The sequence below is a fragment of the Schistocerca piceifrons genome, chromosome 4, assembly GCF_021461385.2.
Source record: "Schistocerca piceifrons isolate TAMUIC-IGC-003096 chromosome 4, iqSchPice1.1, whole genome shotgun sequence".
Lineage (NCBI taxonomy): Eukaryota > Metazoa > Arthropoda > Insecta > Orthoptera > Acrididae > Schistocerca > Schistocerca piceifrons.
This window is the reverse complement of record NC_060141.1, coordinates 4203703-4226925: the sequence shown is the minus strand read 5'-3', so window position 1 is coordinate 4226925 and position 23223 is coordinate 4203703.

The following is a 23223-nucleotide window of genomic DNA, read 5'->3' as shown; positions in this document are numbered from 1 at the left end:
ATCTACTAAGGTTATTCTATTTTTAACAATACATTTCTTAACTCCTTTAGATGTTTTTCTATTTTGTCACCAACTTTACAAGCATATATTTTTGCTCTCAAACCACAAAATTCTTCCATTATTTTACCATTACATTCATCTTTTATTTCTCCTAAAACTTTCTTGTGGACTACGAAAATAGTATTTTCAGGATAATCACTATTATCAAATTTGTCAATCATCAGTTTCATCTCTTCTAAAAAAATTTCAGTTGTTGTATTGTGGATATAATTGTCTGTATCTTGATAAAATAGCTCGAAATTTTTTTCGTATTTTGGATTTATTACATTATAGTGTAAATCATACATAAGGTATTGAGAAAAATCAAGTATACTCATACGAACACAGAAGAATTTATTGCACACAATTTTTGTTTTATTCACATGAATAGCAACTACATTTTCATTAAATGTAGTTCTTCCTTTAAAGTTTGCTTTATCTAAAACATTTATTACATTTATATAGATGTGACACTTATTTTATAGCCATTCTCTCTCCTATATTTTTCCAAACACTGAATTATTCATTAATTTATAGGAACCATTTCAAAATCATTTTTGGCTTTAACTCTCGTATCTGTATTTACATCTATACATATCTTCAACCAAACTGATTAATTGAAGTTATAGACTCTATGTATTTTTGTTAGTTTCATTCCGAGAGACGGATACTGTTTAAGATGTCTGTAGTTAACTATATAGTTGTTTGTCATTCAGAGTAATCAAAAACTTGCTTACTTTAGTTCCCGGTACATATTTTCAGGAGCTAACGGTAAATCATTATGTAAATCATGCAATACTTTTGGATATTCTAAATCTACTTCAAAAATATTTTCAATATTAGCCATACCTGATATTTCACTTATTTTTGTACAATCAAAATTTTTTTGTTCATCCCATTGAAATCCACCATATGGTAAATATTGACTCATAGCATAACCATACAAATTATTTGCATCTAAATATGCTAGATAGTTTGATATCTTTTTTTTTTCTATCAGAATCCTTCATATATGTGCTGTTTGGTTTACCATATCTCTTACAGCACTTTGATATTACTCCTCTTACTCCTCTGTCAACCATTAAAATCATATCATGGTATATATCATATCATGTTGTAAATCAAGTGGATATTTAGTCACTTTCAATGTTGAATCTCAAGATAAAACAGGTGCTGTAAAATACCACATTGGATGAAGATCATAAGTTTTTAAACAAGTTTATCTAAAATTTTCAAACAATTGCCAATTCCAATACATCAGTTTTAAAATATAGATCATGAGATTCATCAAGATTTTAATATTAAATTTTCCCAAACTAATTTTGCATGTTTACAATCTTCATGACTTATTTCACAGTCATTCAGTTTGCTGTAAAATTCATCCTTTGCTGGTGGTTGTGTCTCTTCAATTTTTTTCAAAGAATCCATGTAATCATATGGCTATACATCTTTTCTGATCACTAGATTGAAAGCTCTTCTGAGAAATCTATTGAATATTTTTTACTTGTTCTTTTTTCAAATTTGTGGAAAGTTGACAAGTGATAAAGCCATAAATTTAAATTCATAAATAAACCCCATTTTCAAACTTTCTGTACTCTTACCAAAACTTATATATCTGTCTTCATTATTTGGCATTACATCTATTTCTTTTTTTCATAACTAAGTTCTTTTACAAACAGATGTGAATCATACCCAGATATATTATGGAAACAAAATGGTACAAAACTAGGATGTTTTAACTGTAAATTAAATTACTACATAATGGGTTTATAAGATTTGTGGATAAATGATCACGATGACCAATGTTTTTATTTTTCTGTGAGTAATGAGAGTTACACTAAGTACATTATTTCTATCTTGCATATCTTATTGTACTTAGGTAGTTAATGGTCTCATTTCTTCAGTTTCAGAATAAATTCTTAAAATTTATTCTACTTCTTGTTTTATACATTCAACAAATTTCTTATGACTGTTTGGCCCAATATAAACAAAGGATCTTTATACTGTCCATTTATATATTTAATATAATACCAGAAACCACTTGTTTCGTGTTTCTGATATTTCATTGCATTTTCTGGCTTGCTCTGACAATTGTCCATCTTAAACAACAAACATTCAAAATCAGAATAAATAACAAATGGAACTTTTTGTGTATGTTGATAATTTATAATACAAACATATGAATCTTTCTTTCCTATTTCTACTTTTCATCATTTGATAACTATACAGTTTGATGTGCGATTATCTAAATTTTCTTTACTAGTGAAACGGAGTAAACATTAATTTAAAAAATTTTTTGGTTTTTCATGTTTACTAATTTGACTGAAAACAAGTCTCGATAAATTTGTTATGCAACAATGATTTGAATTACTCCATCCTTGAAACACACGACATTGACATGTTCCTCTCTCTTACATTTTGTAATTCTTAATGGATACATTTGGTATTTTCCATCAAATGATTACACATCAATAGATACATTAATCCTGCACTTGATTTTTGGAATATTATCACCTACTAAAGGAATTAAAAAAATTTTTAAGTTCTTGATTACGATCAAGGCCAACAATTTTTTTATTTTGTAATTCTTTCTGAATTTTTATCTACTGGTCTATAACGTACATTTTATAGCCCTCAGAAAACAAGTTTGATCATAATTTTTTACAGTATTGTGCTTTTTAATTTTTATTTTATTCAGTAATTGAATGTAAGGCAACGGCCTTGCTTCAGTGGTAACATCAGTTCCCATCAGAACACCTAAGTTAAGTGCTGTCAGGATAGCTAGCACTTGTATGGATGAAAATTTGATCTGCTGAGGGCTGTTGGTTAGTGTGGTGCACTCAGACATTGTGAGGTAAACTGAGGAGCTACTTGATTGAGAAATTCGGCTGGGAGAGCAGTATGAGGACCACATGCCCCTCCATATCTACATCCAGTTACGCCTGTGGGCTGAGGATGACATGGCGGCTGGTCGGTGCCTATAGGCCCACAGGCTCTGCTCAGGCATATATTAGTTTAGTTTTTTCTTAAATTTTATCGTAAGATGATCCTCTAAATGGAGTGTATCTATTAATTCCTAGTTCCAAACCAATAATTCTATTTAATGAGCATTCTATTCTGTGTGCTTAGACATTGTTGATAAAATGTTTTCAATCCAATCATATATATTTGTGATCCTACAGTTTTGTGCTTGGAAATTAAATTCCATAATGTTACTGTTTGCCTGCATTTGGTACTCTGGTTTACTGCAGTCAAGAAATGAGTAGGTTCAATTGAGTTTATATTATTTTCAAAATTTATAGTTTTTAATGTGTTTGCAAATGATTTATAACTAAATAATTATGAACTGTTAATCTGTCTCTTCGATCCTCAAATAAATGAGTACAAAAAAAATTTTTTTTCATCATCAGCTCTTAATTTGTGTTTCTTAACCATATTGATAGAAAATAGAAATTGTTCTTTCGATAGTTTAGTTTCATTATTTGGAAAAATTTCATCATTGCTTGCAATTTAATAATAATGTAATTGTTCCCAAAAATTTTCACTGTGCGTTAGAAGATGTCTACTAATAAATCTAATTAGATCAACTTTATTTATTTTACTACAACCTTGTAAATTATTTATTTTATAATAATCACAAAGTTGTACAATTGTGGATTTCTCCTTTTGGATTTCTTTCTCATACAAAATAAAATTTATTAGATTTTCAAAAACAACTTTCAAAAATTCGACTAATAAGAGTCCTTATGTAATAGATATTTAAGTATTAAGTATGACATGGCTATCTTCTCTTCTTTTTCACATATTCCAAAGCTTCTTTTTACATTTTTATTACATATATACTTTATGTGATGGATTAACATCGAATTAAACCAAATTATTAATCTCTTGACAAGATTTACATTTTTTGGAATTCCTATAAGTTTCTTGTTTTTCATCATTATTCAACGAAAACAATATTTTCAATGTTCTTCACTTGGAATTCGTTGTAGTTATGTTTTATAATAATATTTAAAACTATTTTTCCCATATACACTAGGAATTCGTATTCTGTTGTAATTTTTTACATGATATTCATTTAAACACTGTCTGTATATCGTTCTATTGTGTATTTCCATAAAGTAAAATTATCAGTTGACTTCTCATTGTTACAATATTAACAAAATTTGAATTTGTCACAACAATGCTTTGGTTTTGTTGATCTTGCTCCATTTATATAGAAAAAAATTTATTAGGATAACTAAAAATATTAGAAAATTCAAACTCATCCAATGTTGACACATTAAAAAGCTGTAAAAATCTACAATATTTATTAATGAACTGCATCCTCTAAAACGGAGTCAATTATAGATATTATAGATCTAGTCAACAACTTGAGATATAATAATAAGCAAGTGCTTATGATTATTGATGAAAAGAATAATGCTTAATTTTATGCAAATAAAGTAGCTGATCTTTCAGGATATGAATGCCCTAGAAAAAAATTGAAGCCCATGTTAAACAAAAATATTGTAAAATATTAAAATTTCAATGGGAGTGAAATAGTCCTACCTAAAGATATACAAAATTCAACAAAATTTGTAGATCAATCTGATCTATATTCATTAGTTATGAGATCCAAATGAAATATTCGACTTATGAAGAGATTTTTGTAACAATTAGAAAACATGGAGCATATAAAAGTAAAAAAGGAATACAAAAGTTGCATACAGATCAAATGCCCCATATAATTTAAATAAAATTCAAGAAGATCTTATACAAAATTTAAATGGAGTACTTGATAGAGCTATAGAAAGATTACATGAAAGAAATGAAGAAATAAATAGATTATTACCTTATGTTGTACCTCAAACAAATAATGAAAATTTAAGTCAACTTTTTTTCTTTCAAAATTTTTGGCAGTAATTGAGGGCATGCTTATTACGTAGTTAGAACACAACAAAAAATTTACAAAAACAATTTATGGAATCTAAGAAAGACATCCTAATAGTGAATGAATGTTAAGACTTAATTATTATCCCTATTCAATAAATTTATATGAATGAATGAAAGGAATTTAACATTTTCATAATTTAAATGATTACACACAAGAATTATTAATTAATGATATAATAATATAGATGTTGCAAATAAAGTTTATATTTTAATAACATTTCTACACGATGGCCAAATAACTTTTTCTTTTAACCATTCATCAATAAATTCTTTATGAAATATAAGATTCCATTTTGCTTTTACAAACTAATGATTTTCATTACTTAAACATATAGAACATTCATTACCTTCAGATTGTTCTAGTAGTTCTTAAACTTTAGATATTTTTTGTCTGAATGATTCAGATAATTCTTGATATTTTAAAATATACTCTCAATTTAATTTACCCTAAAATTCTATTATAAAATCTTTAGATAATATTTGTTCACTTAATATTTCAACCCAGCGTAATTTACTTTTTAATTCTCTAATAAAATTGTCGGACTGTTTTTGAATATGTGATTTTAAATGCCTATTAACTTTACCTTGATATTGTCTTGAAAAATCTTCAGATAATATTTGATCAATTGATATATGTGACCAATTTAAGTTATCTTGAAACTCTCTTTTGAAAGCTACTGATAATTGTAGACTTTCTGATAAACATTCTCAGTTTAATTTATCCTGAAATTCTCTTATAAATTCTACACATAATTTTTCTTTAATTAATATACTATGCAAATCTAATTTGTCTCGAAATCCTCTAATCAAGTTATTAGTTAAATTATGATGTGATATTGCATTCCAGTTTACTTCATCTTGAAATTCTCTTATAAAATGTCCGGAGAATATTCGTGTATTTGGTAAAGATTCCAGTCTCATTTATCTTGGATTTCTCTTATAAAATCTCCAGATAAATTTTTCTTAATATTAATGCAAGATCCCAATCTAAATTATCTTAAAATTCTCTCATAAAAACTTCAGTGAATTCATAATGCCCTGATATAGACGTCCATTCTCTATCATTACAGTCACTGTTGTTTTTAATATAGTCAACAACATTTCAGGTGTTGTAAATAAAATTTATATAATTCCTTTTTCAGTTTGTAATATCCTTTTATTCCTAATTCTCTTCCTTTAGCTTTCAATTCTTTCAAAGTATAATTTTTGAGTTCATTGTTGTTGTTATTACTCATTTCATTATTAATGTTTTTGGTAACGAATTCAGTAACTTGTTGTTTTCTATGTTTAGAATATTCATTAATTCCTAATTCCTTTGCTTTAATATTAATTCCTCTATTGGATAATTTTACACTTCATTGTTGTTATATATTTCATTGTTAATATTTATGCCTAATAAGTTCAATAAGCTATTGTTTTCTCAGTTTAGAGTAACCTTTAATTCTTAATTTGTTCTGCTCTAGATTTAATTCGTTGACTTTTAGACTATTTAGACCAGACATTTATTAGATAAATTTTTTATTACATTTATCAAAGGGATTTAAAATGGATCATTTTCCTTACAAATACTCCATTACTTTAACAAAAAAGTATTAATTACAAATGATATTACATTTTTTCTGTATAGAATTCCAGACTGAAAAAATTTCCCACCTGAGGAATTCATAAAATGTATAGAACAGAAGTGTAGCCACTAACCACACTTACATTCAGATACTAATTTCATATATGAAACTAAAAATCCAAGAAATATTACTTTTAACAAAAGGCAGCAATTCCAAGCAAACCTAGTGCAGTTGTTGAATTTCAAAGAACGATTGATAAGAATGGGAGATAGAAATACAGCTCAAGAAGAATGGGTAGCTTTGAGAAATCAAATAGTGAAGGCAACAGAGTAGGTAAAGAGACAAGGGCTCATAAAAATCCTTAGGTAACAGATGAGGTATTGAATTTAATTGATGAAAGGAGAAAATGTAAAAATCCTGTAAATGAAGCAGGCAAAAAGGAATACAAACTTCTCAAAAATTAGATCGAAAGGAAGTACAAAATGGCTAAGCAGGGATGGCTAGAGGATAAATGCAAGGATGTAGAGGCATATATAACTAAGGGTAAGATAGATACTGCTTACAGGAAAATTAAAGAGACCTTTGGAGAAGAGAACACCACTTGTATGAATATCAAGAGCTCAGATGGAAAACCAGTAGTAAGCAAAGAAGGGAAAGCAGAAAGGTGGGAGGGTCTATACAAGAGCGATGTATGTGAGGGCAATATCATGGTGATGGAAGAGGATGTAGATGAAGATGAAATGAGAGATATGATGATGTGTGAAGAGTTTGACAGAGCAGTAAAAGACCTAAGTTGAAGCAAGGTTCCGGGAATAGACAACATTCCATTAGAACTACTGATAGCCTTGGGAGAGCCAGCCATGACAAAACTCTGCCATCTGGTGAGTAAGAGGTATGAGACAGGCGAAATACCCTCAGAGTTCAAGAAGGATATAATATTTCCAATCCCAAGGAAAGCAGGTGTTGACAGGTGTGAAAATTACGGAACTATCAGTTTACTAACCCATGGCTGCAAAATACTAACACTAATTCTTTACAGACAAAAGGAAAACTGGTAGATGCAGACCTTGGGAAAGATCAGTTTGGGTTCAGTAGACTTGTTGGAACATATGAGGCAATACTAACCCAATGACTTTTCTTAGAAGATAAATTGAGGAAAGGTAAACCTCCCTTGATGGCATCTGTAGACTTACAGAAAGATTTTGACAATGTTGACTGGAATACTCTCTTTCAAATTCTGAATGTGGAAGGGGTAAAATACAGGGAGCAAAAAGCTATTATAATTGGTACTGAAATCCGACAGTAGTTATAAGAGTCGAGGGGGATGAAAAGGAAGAAGTGGTTGGGAAGAGAGTGAGACAGGGTTGAAGCATATCCCAAATGTTATACAATATATGTATCAAACAAGCAGTAAAGGAAATAAGAGAAAAATTTGGAGTAGGAATTAAAATCAATGGAGAAGAAATATAATCTTTGAGGTTTGCTGATGACATTGTACTTTCGTCAGAGACAGCAAAGGACTTGGAAGATCAGTTGAACAGAATTTACAGTGTCTTGAAAGGAGGACATCAAATGTAGACCAACAAAAGCAAAACGAGGATAATGGAATGTACTTGAATTAAATCAGGTGATGCTGAGTGAAATAAGACACTTAAAGTAGTGAATGAGTTTTGCTATTTGGCGTAGAAAATAACTGATGATGGTCGAAGTAGAGAGGATATAAAATGTAGACTGGCAATGGAAAGGACAGTGTTTCTGAAGAACTGAAGTTTGTTAACATCGAGTATCGATTTAATTGTCAGGAAGTCTTTCTTAAAGTATTTGTATGGAGGGTAGCCATGCATGGAAGTGAAACATGGACGATAAATAGTCTAGACGAGCAGAGAATAGAAGCTTTCGAAATGTGGTGCTACAGGAGAATGGTGAAGATTAGATGGGTAGACCTAGCTAATGATGAGGTATGGAGTAGAGTTCTGGAGAAGAATGGATTGGTTGGTAGGACATGTTCTGAGATCTCAAGGGATCACCAATGCTGTATTGGGGGCAGTGTGCTGGGTAAAAAGTGTACAGGGTGACCAAGAGATGAGTACACTAAAGAGATTCAGAATGATGTCGGTTGCAGTAGGTACTTGGAGATGAAGAAGCTTGCACAGGATAGACTATCAAGGAGAGCTGCAACAAACTAGTCTCTGGACTTAAGACCACAAGAACAACAGGTAAAAAATTTATAAGGATTAATAATTTTACAATCCCCACCATTTTCGTTTTCCATAGAGTATTCCTCTAACTGCAGTTGCAGCTATTTTTCTCCTAATAAAGCATTACTTGCATGCATTCTTTCTTTTGCAGCTAATAGATGTTCTTTATCAGCTCGATGTCTAGATCCTAAATCTTTATTGTCTTTGTAGTCAATATCATATTTGTTACAAGCTTCATCTAATTTATTTTCTGTATAACCAGGAACATGCATTTCAAATGGTAATTCATGAATCAAAGTGTTTACTAAACCTTGTAACAACAACAACTGTACATATAATGATTTTTTTCTTCTGATTTTCGATAAATTAGTGTAAGCAATATTTTGATTTCATGTCTTTTTCTTTTCGTGACATTATGTTAAAGAAACTGTAAGCAACTTTCGAAGTGAATGTTAATATTTATGTCAAATTTCAAGCAATGCTGTAACAGAATTGAAGTGTAACTTATGTTGAATCTATTGTAACATGTTTAAAAATTGTAATTGTGCGCCTGGTCCATACGTAGGCAATGTATTAGGATACGTGGAATGTAAAACATTTGGTGAATACCCTGTCTGGAGGGGAGCAGTAAAAGGTGGATGGCAGGCGAGCGCGGGAAAATGCACACAGGCACGGCACGGCATAATGGGCTCAGTAATACAGTCAGAGTTGGGCATCGGTCTGAGGAACACGTTCCGGATCGAGGAGGCTATCCTGGAAAAAGTGGTTTCATTGAGCCTCGGATGTGCCGTTTCCGACGACAATACAGTATGGCTATATTTTATAGGCACTGAATTGAAAAGGATTGCGACGCTAAGAAGAAGCAAAGTGCCGATACAGCAAGAGCCATAGCTGTGATTGTATCTGTGCTGTGCGCTTCGCCATCTCGCCGCCCGCCAACCGCCGCATCGACACGAACAGGTTGAATCTTTAGAATTGTATTCGTGTGGACCAGTGTTAATTTTGTTCCTGACTGTTCAATAACAACTTTACTTTTACCAGAATTGTCCTAGCAATTAATTATCCTTATCACTAACCTAGACATGGTCCTTTCCACATGTTGTGCAATCCGAGTGTCCCGAAATGAAGATTTAAAGTTTATGTTAATAAGGATTACCTGCAGACCTAACTATGCTAGAAAGATGTTTAAGGAGTTTTATTGTTAATGAAAATATAAACAAAGAACAAAGGTCTGACAAAGTTGGAAGATAATTTTGGATTTGGTTTAGTAATGAAGCTTAATTAATTAGAGACAAAATTAATGGTAGTTAAATGAGGAAGTAATAAGACAAAAAGAGTAGTAACTCATATTTTGTAAATCTTGAGTGCTTAATGTTTCCAATAGTTAATAGTTTTAACATAGTGATCATAACAGTTTCAGGGTCCCCCCCTTCCACTCTTTTCTTTTCTATTCATTTAAATTTTGAAGTGTACTGAACTGATTTGACCAGCAAAGTTAAAGTCAATATAAAACCTAAATTTATCAGTGTTTTACCCCTATTAAAATTGACATTGTATGTGTGTTTCAAAAGTGCTATTACTAGGGTAACCTATGCCTGATTTCAGTCGGATTAATAGACAAAACACAGTTTGCAGTAATCATTGTAGTGTAATGTTGTGTATTTATAGCTTGTCCGAATTAGTACAGAAAATGAAAGTATTAGTTCAGTAGATTTTTCTGGTTCTAAAATTTACCATATAATGCAGTATTACTACGTGTTGTTATGCTTGTACGTACATCCACTTGTACAAGGAAAAACTCACTTAATGCCTAATTAGGCTGGCGACTGTATTATTAACAATTGGTAGCATCTGCTGTGTATGTTTCTTGTCCGTCCTAACGTGAAGTTGCACTTTATACTTGCTTGACGTATCATTGTTGTTACTGAGTGGGTGAAAGTCTGATTTTGCCTCCATTCAGGTACACATGGTCAACATATTTACTAAAATCCTTTCTTATAAGGTGAAGCCCGTCAACTTACCATAGTACAGGCTTTAAAGAGTTAACATACGCCCGAGTGTAGAACGTTACAACCTCTTCCAAATTTTTCAATTTTCCAGAATGTGTGTGGTAAACAATTAAAAAAAATTAAATATGGAATTATTTTCAGATTACCAATTATGATATCTCTAAATTTATTTGTTAACATGTGTGCTATGTCAACTTTTTCATTATGATAATTTTTATTTCCAGCTGTTTTTTCACCACCAATTACTCCTAAAATATTGATTAAATCTCTAACATCATTCATCAAAATATATTCAGCTGGTTTTTATGCATATTTCTCTATCACACCTGTACTTTTTCTCAGATGAACTTATTTCTGAATAATATGAAGAATATATAGTTGATCTTCTGAAACTTGGGAAAGTGTCATCACCAATTTTTATCAAGTATTTATATTTATTGCTTCTATCATGTTACTATCAGAATAAAATCCACCTTAATGTTATAATATATCTGCACAATTAGTTCACACAAACAAATTTTTCACACATATCATCTACAATAATCTATTTTTCAGTTGAAATATCCAAAATCTTCCTGTTCATTCATACGTCTTTTTGCCAATGACTAACTTTGAATTCAACTAGTAAATGAGCAACCTATTTAAATATATCAAAAGGCCTTGATCCAGAAACTTTTGTCTTGACTACGATTAATATACTTCAACATTTATTTATACTCTAACAATATAGTTATTAGTATATTTATTTATTTTCAACATTTTGCGGCCCTGTCAGCAACTGTATAAATTATAATTTTGATTATGAACAGCCTCAATTGCACCGTTTACCTAGAATTTACCTAGGTTTCAGTCAGGATAACTGAACCTTCTTCAGAATAACAGAGTCTACTGTTTGTCTATAGTGCATGGAGGCAGTGCCAGATAAGTTTCTATGGATTTGTAGTTTTAGCTTGACGATGTCCACTATGGACAATCAGTAGATACTGTTATTCTGAAGAAGTTCAGGCTATCCGGACTGAACCTAGGTAAATTCTAGGTAAATGGTGTAACTGAGGCTGTTCATAATTAAAATTAATACTATATTGATACTTTATATACTTCATACTTTATCATTTATATGCTATATACTACTATAACTATACTATATATATATATATATATAGACAATATACCATATATATAGTATATATACGATATACTATGTACTATGTACTATATACTATACTATATACTTTATTTATACTATATATTATATAATTTATATTTATACTTTAACATTACAATATACTTAAGGATTTATTGGTTGGAATCAGCTTCCATAATTTTTTAACAGTACCTGTCTTGTTTTTCCTTTAGTCTCTTCCTCGTACTTCTTCATACATGAAGTATTTCTGATTCACTTAATGTGAAATAATATTCTGGATTTTCATAGGATTTAATTTCTGGTATAGCTCCAAAATATTCTGTGTGATGACAATAGGGAATCATTTGTTTTTCTACTTCTCTAGTTTCTTGAACAGCTTTTAAAACACTATCACCTAATCCTTCAATTCCTTGTCAACTAGTTTAACAGCATCGATTTATATTTTTTATATTATGTTCTTGTTTGTTTTTTCCATAGCTTGAATTGTTCTTTCAGTTCTTCAGCTATCTTTCTATTTCGCTTACCTTTTTTAATAACTTCTGGATCATATTTTGCAAACATTTATTAGAGATGAAGAAACATAAATCAAACCTTTTTTGTTCAATGTTCATGTTTAACATACTTCCTTAACATTTATCTTGTGTTTATCGTTTATGTTTGATGGTTATCTCGTTATGAAATTCTGTATTTTATTTCGGAAATTACCTTCATCTGGTTTTATAGTCATGTCTATTGTAAGAAATCCAAATTCATCATTCAAACAGTTACTACATGTTAATTTAAAATTATCACATTTTAAGTCATCTCCAACAAATTCATGATAAACATAATTTAAATTTGTGTCATTTTGTCTGAGAACATTTAAAAAATTAAGATTATGTCTAACTAATTATTTTGGTATTTTTGAGTAAGTTTGAACTAAATAAAAACAATCTGTTCCTTTATGTCCTCCTCTCGTAAAATTTTCTTTAACTGTATCCCGATTTTGAAGAATAAATTCATCAAATACTACTATTAAATTACCCAGATATTGATCTAATGAAATAATTCATCTTTATTTTCAAGAAAAGTAGCAATTTTTTCGTTATGCTTATTTTCAATCTTTTACACCTTTTTATAAACTCTTCGTATTTGGGTTTATCTATACTTTTGGAGTAAACATACAAATGATCACTTCTATTTCAATTCAACCACCCTAAACTAGAATATAACTGTCAATAATTAATTTAGTTTTTCCATGACCACTTGGACCTATTACCATACATCGAACAGAATTTGGTAATAGTTTACTATGTTTATTTTTTTATTTCTTTTCTGGAATTTTAATTTTTGGTTCCCAATCTATCATTTATGCAATAAAATTTTTAATAGTAAATGTAACATAGTAGATTCTTTCAGTGAAGTGATAATTCATCTATTCTTGAATAAACTGAATAAGAGAAACTTATAAAAATGTTTCATTAGTTGGTTTTTACTCCTATTTTAACTCCAACTATTACATCGAAAAATAATAAATTATATTGCCATGGAGACACAATAGAAATTCCCGCTGGTCAATATAGTTTGTAAAATTTAGAAAAAAATTATTCAATCTAAAAACCCAAATATTCATATCAAAGCACATGACTGAGTTGTTATTGAAAGTTGTGTTAAGTTATTTATGGATAAAGGAGGTTTTGTTAGTCAAGTTTTAGGAGTTAGTAATCAAATTATTGGAACTAATCAAAAACTGTTGCTAAAGATGTTCCTGAAATTATTCCATTTGAATTAATTAATATAAATTTTAACATGGGTGATGATATGTTTGTTTAACAGACTGATCATTTTCATAGAGAAACTAATATTATTGCTTCATTTCAACCAAATGCTGAATTTCGAAGACCAATAATTTATAAAGCATATTATCCTGTAGATATGCAATTTTTGATCCTATTCCAGAATTAAAGATTACTGTAACTGATTAAAATGATAATCTGATTTACTTTAGTGGTGTTTATGTAACAATTGTTTTTAAAATGTGTTAATAAATTTTATCCTTAACAAATCATGAACAAAATCGAGAGTTATCAGTTTTACTCATTCCCTTTCAATGAGAAAACAAAAAATAATTTAAGTCCACCCAACAAGGCTTCATCTGATCATGCACAATTATACATGAGCTTTATAATTGTTACAGCTAATCCTGATGGATCAGAATCAGATTATCCAATACATGGCGGAAAATCCAATAAAACATTAATCGATAATTATGTGGCAAATCTGATTTTTGTGACCAGAATGAGAGAAAATAATATCTTATCTGGAAATGAACATTCTTTTATTTCATCAACAGCTATGTCATATTTAACGTGATCTGTTCTGAAAAAAAGCATAGAAGGACATATTTTCAATCATGGAAAAACGTGGAGTAAGAAAAGTGGAGTATTTCATCCACTTGGACTACTTGTTGGATTTTTTTAAAATTCTAAATAAATTATGTGGGAAGAAGACTTAACAGTAATTTTTATATGGTCTTCTAGTTCTAAAGATACGTATCCCTAGATGGTCTGATTATAACGATGCTGGAGTTGAAATTGCAGATGCACTTCCTAATGAAAGCAAAATTGTAATAGAATCGAATGGAAATTCGTGTACCACTGGTTAAATACAGACCAAACTACGAGTTAGAAGAGTGTAAAAATATTCTGAAAAATCCAAAAATTCCAGTATCTTTTTAAGAACTACAGCCTATAGAAACTGCAGCATTGCGTGGTAAGAGATATTTTGAATTTGATATCACAAATTACTATAACTCTGTAGAATTTGATATGCCATATTTTGTATTTGTTACATTTCAGACAAAGCATAAAATAATCAGTTACTTGACTGATTATTTGACTACAATAGTCTACAGAATATATACTTGAAATACAGAAGTAACAAAATTTTCCCATAGATGATGTAGAATATTAATAATCCCAATTATTTCTCAAAGCATACAATGCATTTCTCGATTTTAAACGAATTACACTACTCAAATCAGACACTGACAGAACTTCATATTATTTCATTTCAAATTATCCAATCTATATCATTAACATGAGTCGTAGAAAGAATATTGTTACTTCACAGAAAGCAACTATGAAAATGCACACAACTTTTAATGAAGAAATTCCTTCAGATACTTTAGTGTATGTGACATCAAATGGTAAGAAAAATTTAACTTGTGATGCACAGCAAAGAACTTTTACTGAAAATCTTTAACTACGTAAGTGAATAAAATGTTAGAAAAAGTTATAGAAGTGTTAACTTCGTGTATACATTTCCTTTTGAAGCATTTTCAGAATGATAGAGGAAATTAAAAATGAAAAAATTAATATGTTAATTAGTATTTGATATTCCATATAAATTTTGTTATGGAGCATTTTGAATTTTCAAAATCGGTTAATATTTGAGTGAGATCGATGTTTGTTCCCCACTCTTCTACACAAACAACATAGGTCTAGCCCATGTAAGCCTTCTCAGGCAACTGCCAGATCTGGGAATTACAGCTTGTATTTAGCCAGCAGCGTGTGGCCTTTACATTAGATAATACTCACCAACTGTAGCAGTGTGATCAGTGCTAGCATCAGAGAAAATGAGGTAACGGCACATGCTGGATTTTTTCTGTCTCACTTACGCCTTCTTTCTGCGCCATTCGCTAAGCAGACCATAACTTCATTGCAGAGATGTCGCTGAAACAGTTGCCATTTAGAACAGTAGGGGAATATACTTTGTTTTTAACATACAATATTCTTTTTAAATCTTATTTGGTGTGTTGTAAAGGAACATCATATGTTATTTACATTTCATCTCTTCAAATAAAATACGAAAATGTGAAGAAAATAATTTATTTACATCCAAAATATATTTATAAAAATAATATTTTTAGAATGTACTTTGTCATTCTGACTTCAACTACATTTATACAAACTGTGATCGAATACATTTGCTCCTGGAATTCCCCAGGCTGGCAGTGGACTGGTCACCCAAACAATGGGTATCATCGATGATCAGGTCGCTGATGTTCGAGCTCTGGACCCTCAATTAAAGACATCAGGACCTGACGCAAAGGACAACTACCTGCACTTCTAGATGGACTTCAAAATAAACCCAGAGGGTAAAATCAAGGAAAATCCCTACAGGTTTTCTTCATATAGCGCCGAAGGTTCTTCAACTTTTAGAGAACAGATTTTTTATTTAAGTTAATTCTAACTGCCCAGTTAAATAATAAAATACACCGAACTGGAAACAGTAAAATTTTAATATGAATTATTCTTTGTGAGAATGAATAAAATTTATTTTCTTACATTCACCTTTTGTATGAAAAAATATGTTATTTTATAATAAGTGAATATGATAAGAAAAATTTTCATTTTTATAAATTTTTGTGACGTTTCTTAAATGAAAATATGTGAGTTACACCTAAAATTGTGGACTATAGTAGAAATGTTTGGTAGGTTCTAGGTAACTTGTGTCGCCCCTGGCGTGAGCCAGGTGTGAGCCAAGTAAGCTACAACATACCAAATATTTCTACTAATAACAGAGCTGTGTCAGCGGTCTAATATCTGATTCTTTCGGAGTAGGGCTTCAAACACCTTTACCTTCACCTTTTGTAGCCCGACTCTTCGAAGTCCACCCACACGAAAATCTCATGTCTAATCCTACCTTGCATTTCCCGTGACCAATATGCCACATGAAATGCTTCCTTGAATTCTTCAAACGACCGGGCACTGTTCGCAATGTGGCCCATTCTTTCGGCCTCTTGCCCATCCATATATCCGCATATAAATTCGAGTTTCGCCATGAGCGGCCACGAATTTGGAAGGTTGTTTTCGAATTTTTGGATCCATATCTTAGGGTGTAACCCATTTCCCGACTGCTTAAAGGTCTGAAACTTCATCAGGAAGAGGTATTGCTTGTCGTCGAAAGTGGGTTCGATCCTCACTGCCGAGCGAGTCATTGACATCGATATCGCTGCGTTCCCGATGTGTTTCGATAATTCATGTGGCCTGTTGCTGCCGCAACGACCAGAAACATAGCTACATGTGTTGCGAATTCTTTTCCAGGATGGTCGCTCATTCACGCAAGAATACACACAGCTTGTACCTCTGTAGGGGTTACGTGAGTGACGGTTCCCTGGCCGTTTGCTCGCGGTGGATATCGCTTCCCACGCCCAGGTTCCCGGGCTCGATTCCCGGCGGGGCCAGAGATTTTCTCTGCCTCGTGATGACTGGGTGTTGTGTGATGTCCTTAGGTTAGTTAGGTTTAAGTACTTCTAAGTTCTAGGGGGCTGATGACCATAGATGTTAAGTCCCATAGTGCTCAGACCCATTTTAACCATTTTTTAGTTTCTTTGCCCCCGCTGACGGAACTCTAGCAAGTGTTGCGTCTCTTTTTTGCACCAAGTGCGCACTGCTGAGCTTTCGCACACGTCCATGCTGTTTCCGTCGTTCTCTCTCCTAAATCGCTTATCTGGCCAGTAGTAAGATTCTCCTGGTGCTCTTTCAAATCCAGTTTTCTCTGTCCTTCTGCGTCTTGTACTCGTTTCTCTATTCGCAACACTTCGTCTTTCCTCTCTATCTCTACGTATTCGAAACGATTTCGGAAATTCATTTCCTTCTCTACTCTTTGCCTGCCTCTTCTGCGTCATTAATCTTTCTTCTACCTCGTCGCTCTTTTCCTTATCTTCATAAGTATGGACAGGGTGGAAGAGTCCGGTAATTCGTCAGTCTTATTCATGACTGGCGATGTTACTGCTAGCATGGCAACGGCTTATTGATCTGCCTACCGTCTGATCGTCACGTAATACGTCTAAATTTTCAGAATCACCAAGGGTCTGTGTTTCCCGCCTGTTTTTTGTCTCCAACGGGTGGTAATTATCAATTTACGTCTGTGAGTGCTCCGCGGTATCGCAAGTTAATTCTTACCCCGCTAAGCCTTCATGCTGACTGTCACTGCCTCCCATTTCAGATGCGATTCTACGCGATCCGCCATTTGTAGTCATTGTGCCTTACTGCGTGTCAGCATTTGTGCACGAAAGTACAAAGCCATGTCCTGTTTGACGAATCTCTAATGCTATATTTGCGTTGACAAGTGACCATTTTACTCCTTAATAATGGAATATTATGGAGAAAATTATTCTTCCCACAAAAATTTTAGCTATGTGTTATTTCACCAATAAGACAGAATGAAAACAGATCGTCAACGCTATTGTCAAAGCAGAATATCGTCAGTAAATGTGGGGCAAAACCATAAAACCACTGAATGACATGAAAGATAATTTGCTGTACAGCGAAAAGAACACAATGACTAGCGAACACTCGCACTAGCAATCACAATCTAACGCAAAACTAATGCTGATATAAGAAATGAAAGTAGGAATGGAGAAAAAATATAATTTCTGAAACTTTTATAAAATATTAAAACGGAAATTCTGTATTCCTAGCTAGAAAATTGCGTGGGAGACATATACTTGGGCAGGGTCGCAGTGTGTAAGTTAGCCTATGGTTAGGGTCTGATGTCACTAAGTATTGTGGGCCACCTTCAACACCCCCCTCAGTGTGTGCTACCTTGCACACGGTAATCTGGACTGTCAACTACAGCTGTGCGTGAGCTGGCTAACTTAACACAAGTATGATTAATTTAATTTACCTACTGCCTACCCATCGATTCTCCCCTCCAAAAAGAAGACGGCAGAATTCTATAAATTCATTAATAAACAATGACACTTTCCCGTAAACTGTACATAAAGTTGGTTACGATTAGAATATTTTCTAGAAACACAATTTATTCAACGATACCTAGTGACTTCAGATATAGTGGCAATACTCCTAATTGGGCGGTATCGGTGCTGTCACGCCTATAATATCAATTAGAAGCACTCGTTGGTCTGCAACAAATTTTCTACCAACCGAAACTCTTCTCACCTTTCGCGCTGGTGGCCTGATTCTAGTGCTGATGTGTAAGTTCAAAGGGACAATCACGACCTGAGCCAGAAGAGGGCATGGGACACGTCTCTAGAACGTTCTGTGCGACACTGTGGCGCGACTGAAGGCACCAGCTTGGTGGGTGCGACTCCCTAGAAGTCGTATCACTGTGTCTCATTGTATCAAGCACGGTTCCCCATCTGACTTCTTTAACACTGGTCTTTGTTTCACAGCGTTTGCAGTGTGAATGGAAAGCTATTTTGCGAGTTGCCAGCATTATGAGCTTGGAGCCTTGTAAAGGAACCGCCGGTGGGTGGGAGAGTTCACTATCCCCTCGCCACACGGCCGACACCTAGCTTCTGGTGTCTGTTGTCCGACCAGGGGTTGGCTGCACATTCGGAATGGGGCCCACCGCCACCTACTCCGAGTCCACCAGTCTCGTCTCTCTGGCTATGCGGCAGAGCCAGACGAAATACTTTTGTGAACAAGAGATGGATTTTCCTACTGATGCACATATAGACTGCCCACATATAAATTTGGAACCTCCATTCACTCAATTAATCTATCAGGTTCACCAGTTTGGGCCTTGCAAATCGGAATTCGATAGGCAAAGAGAATTGGTTATCAAAAAATAAGGAAGATGGATCAACCGATATGGCTTTTCCACATCTTGTGGAGGAGGCAGAAGGCTTTCTATTTTCCGTAACCACCCCGCTTACAACAGACTTTTTGCGCAGAGTGTATAGCATAATGGGTTAAGGTGGTGGTACCACAATACCAGCAAAACGGATTATAAAACAACGTGTCAAAATAAACTGGACAGGACAGAATGGTAAAAAAAATGAGGACTACTGCCAGTGTACATCTTATGCAACTAACCCCTCTCAACACTCATACACTCACAGGTCATGTGCTATGTCACATTCACTCACCACCTTGCATGGTGACTGGCACTAGGTTGGAGGCCATTAGCATGACGCTGTTTTGAAAAGTTGGATCCTTGGATGCTACCAAATAAAACATGAATGGAAAGTTGGATACATTGGTGATGTGACAGTCCAACTCCAGACATTTCATATATAAATTTTGCGATCCAGAACATTGTTCTGTAAGACAAGGGAGTTAGTAGATGTTTGCAGGTCTGCAGACTTTTGTCATTGCTCAGCAAGTTTGTGACATATACACCTCATGCACACATGTAAATACAAAAAAAAACATAAGACTGATAATAGATTACAAGTAATCAGCCAAGCAATGTAACCACCCATAAAACATAATAAATAACAAAAAATGAATTAGCACTGTGTCATACTAAAACAAAGATTAGATGAAGAAATTTTATTTTTTAAGTAAGTATGAGTTGATTGGAGGCCAGCAGGAAAAAGGTATCAGTATGTTTTGTTCTGAACTGGACTTCACGTGGGTACCTAAACTCAGTGCACTTACATCACACACAGGGATCCCCCTGTCAGTGGTGATGGCGGCGACTGGGCATGGCTCAAGGCTGGTGGCGACTGAAGTGGTGCAGAAAGAAGATGGTCGGATGAATCGTCCCCACACATGAGTGTCGTATGTGGCGTCTGTAAATTATGATGGGACAAGGCCAGATGGCCCGCCAGAGAGCAGTGTGTTGTTGTCGGCACTGCTTGTGAATGTGGCTGGGCGCTTACTGCACTGAGAGCGGGCGTGGCAGCTGTGTGGGTTCCCCTGAAATGACTTCTCAGTGTGGCTACTCTGGACTGCCTGGACACCATCCCTGCAGATGCTGAGACCTGCTTGTGCCTCCGTGGATAAGACATGGCGGCAAGGCAGGCGAACGCCCCTACGATGCCCCCTGCTGCTGCATACACACCGCCCTGGAGATGGTGTGCACTGTGGATGCGTGGCTGACAGTGGGACCCGGCACGACACTGTGCTATCTGCTAGCCCCTGCCTGTGGCTCAGGGGCTGCTCACCACTGAATGACATGCCGCCCCAGCTCCCACCACCACCCTATCTGCTGTGGTGGCCAGAGTTTGGGCCGACTGCCCCAGCTGGGTGAGCGTTTTGGGATTCCCGGCGGCCTCGACGCAGCTACGGTCGTCTGCCTCTGGACAGTCACCCCAGCTTTCACTTGGCCCAGCTGCCTGCCAGACATCAGCCTCCCCTCCACCGCTCGGCACCCGGGCGACTTGTGCAGGCCTTCATGGCTGCCTCTGGCACTGTCTCTCCACATTACTCCTTTCTGCTTGACTATTGCACCTATGATGATTCTTACGAAAGTGCCCAGTAGAGAGAAATCACCTTCTTTAAACCTCTGCAATCACCGCTGGGTACTGCTGCGATCCACTGTGTCCTCCCGATAAGCAGGGAGCAACTTCCTGCGAATCGATGTGGCAGAGTCATCGGCGGTCTTGAAGAGAAACTCTATCACCGACTGTTGTCGCAACCTGAGACCTACTTCATGGCCCATTATGGTTCACCTGTAAATAAAAGAAAATACTTATTTTTACTAACCTATAGCTAAATGTTCCAAGTATGTTCACAAAAAATTTTTTTCTCCTTCTGCAAAAAAATGAAAAAATTAGAGACAACTGTGCAAAACTTTTTGAACAGCTTTGTATGACAAAATATAAACAAAAAGTTGTTCATGTAGTAAAATAAAATTGTTGATAATCGTAAAAGAAATTGAACTAAAGTAACATGTACAAAAATATAAACAGACAGCAGTACATATAATGAAAGAAAAAAATAGAGACATTTTATAATTGGAACTGCAGCTAAATCTATGGTTACAGCCTAAAATATTTCTATTGGGGGCCGCACCATGCCCTATGCGACCGCTAATACCTAATTCTGAAGTAACTCACTCATACCCTCCATCTTTAAGAGTTTCATATCCTAACGTTAGCCTAACATGCATAAGCATATGACTTAAAACTAATATCCAAGATTTCTTGATTTAAACATAACAAAATGTGAATGTGTGTGTGGGTGTGTGTGTATGTGTGTGTGTGTGGTGTCTCACATATAAACCTTCCCAGTTTCTAGTCTTCCTTTCCATTGTCATTGTGAATGCACCACCTGAAACTTGATTTAGGAAGACAACACAAGTACATTAATACAAAGAAAATTGTTGCAAATAGGTTCATCAGTGAGTTTCTATAATTTACAGGTAGTCCATGTGATGATATATCAGACTCCTCTTCATCTACATCTACATCTACATCCATACTCCGCAAGCCACCTGACGGTGTGTGGCGGAGGGTACCTTGAGTACCTCTATCGGTTCTCCCTTCTATTCCAGTCTCGTATTGTTCGTGGTGAACAGATGCTGCAGACGTCATGATGAGGTGTTTGGATCCTATAAACACCTTGTCATCGACAGGAAAAGTCACATTGAGTGTCAGCTTGTAACCTCCCACAAAAAAATTCCATAACCTCCCAACAGTAAAAACAATATAATTATTTATTTCATTCACATTTAGCGTAACCTCCCAACAGTAAAAAATAATAATAACCTCCCCACAGTAAAAAATATAATTATGTATTATAGCATTTATTCACATTCAGCATAACCTACCAACAGATAAATTCTGTACCTACCAATAATACAATGTGACTAATCTCTCAATAAAATTGTGGCTCACTTATATAACCTATCAATAAATGACTGTGAATTTAAACTGGTAAATTTTGGACGTCAACAGTGCTGCATCATGGCCCTGAAAGATCATACTGAATAAATTGAAAATTCTTACCTCAATAAAGTCGCCAAATAACGCATATGTATCTGCTCTTATAATAAATTTTTCTGGCACAGCCCAGTGCAAAGCTGGCCGATAGATTTGTCATGTATAAAAAGAACAATTGAATTTTTCTTCACAATAATCGGGATGACCATGGATTGGAGAAATTAGTAAATTCTTTAAATTGAGATGAATGATTGTCAGAAGTTACTTTATATAAGAAAGATTATTATTAAGAGATTTTTTTGAAAAACATTTACATGGGACTTGATATTACAAAAGTGCATATGCGTGAGGCAGCTTTTACCTTATAATATATCGCTCAGGCTCCTCCATTGCTCCCCATGACTGGCCCAGCTAACTTCATACACACGACAGATCGGTTGTCCTTCAGTGCCAGTGCTACTGCATATCCAGAGTTCTACTCTACAGCCTGTCCTAGAGTGTTTGGACTTCGTTATGGGGTGCAATTCTCTTCTTCTACACTTCCAGTTGTCACTATATCTCGCACTGACGCATCTCCACGTGGCGGACGCGTGATTCGAACACTAATTGCCAGCTTAGCACCTAACGCAAATTTATGCCGAGTTCGGCACACCCGAAAAGTTGGAGCTGCCCTTCACTCGCGAGCAGATAAAAGTTTCATGAGACCCTATGC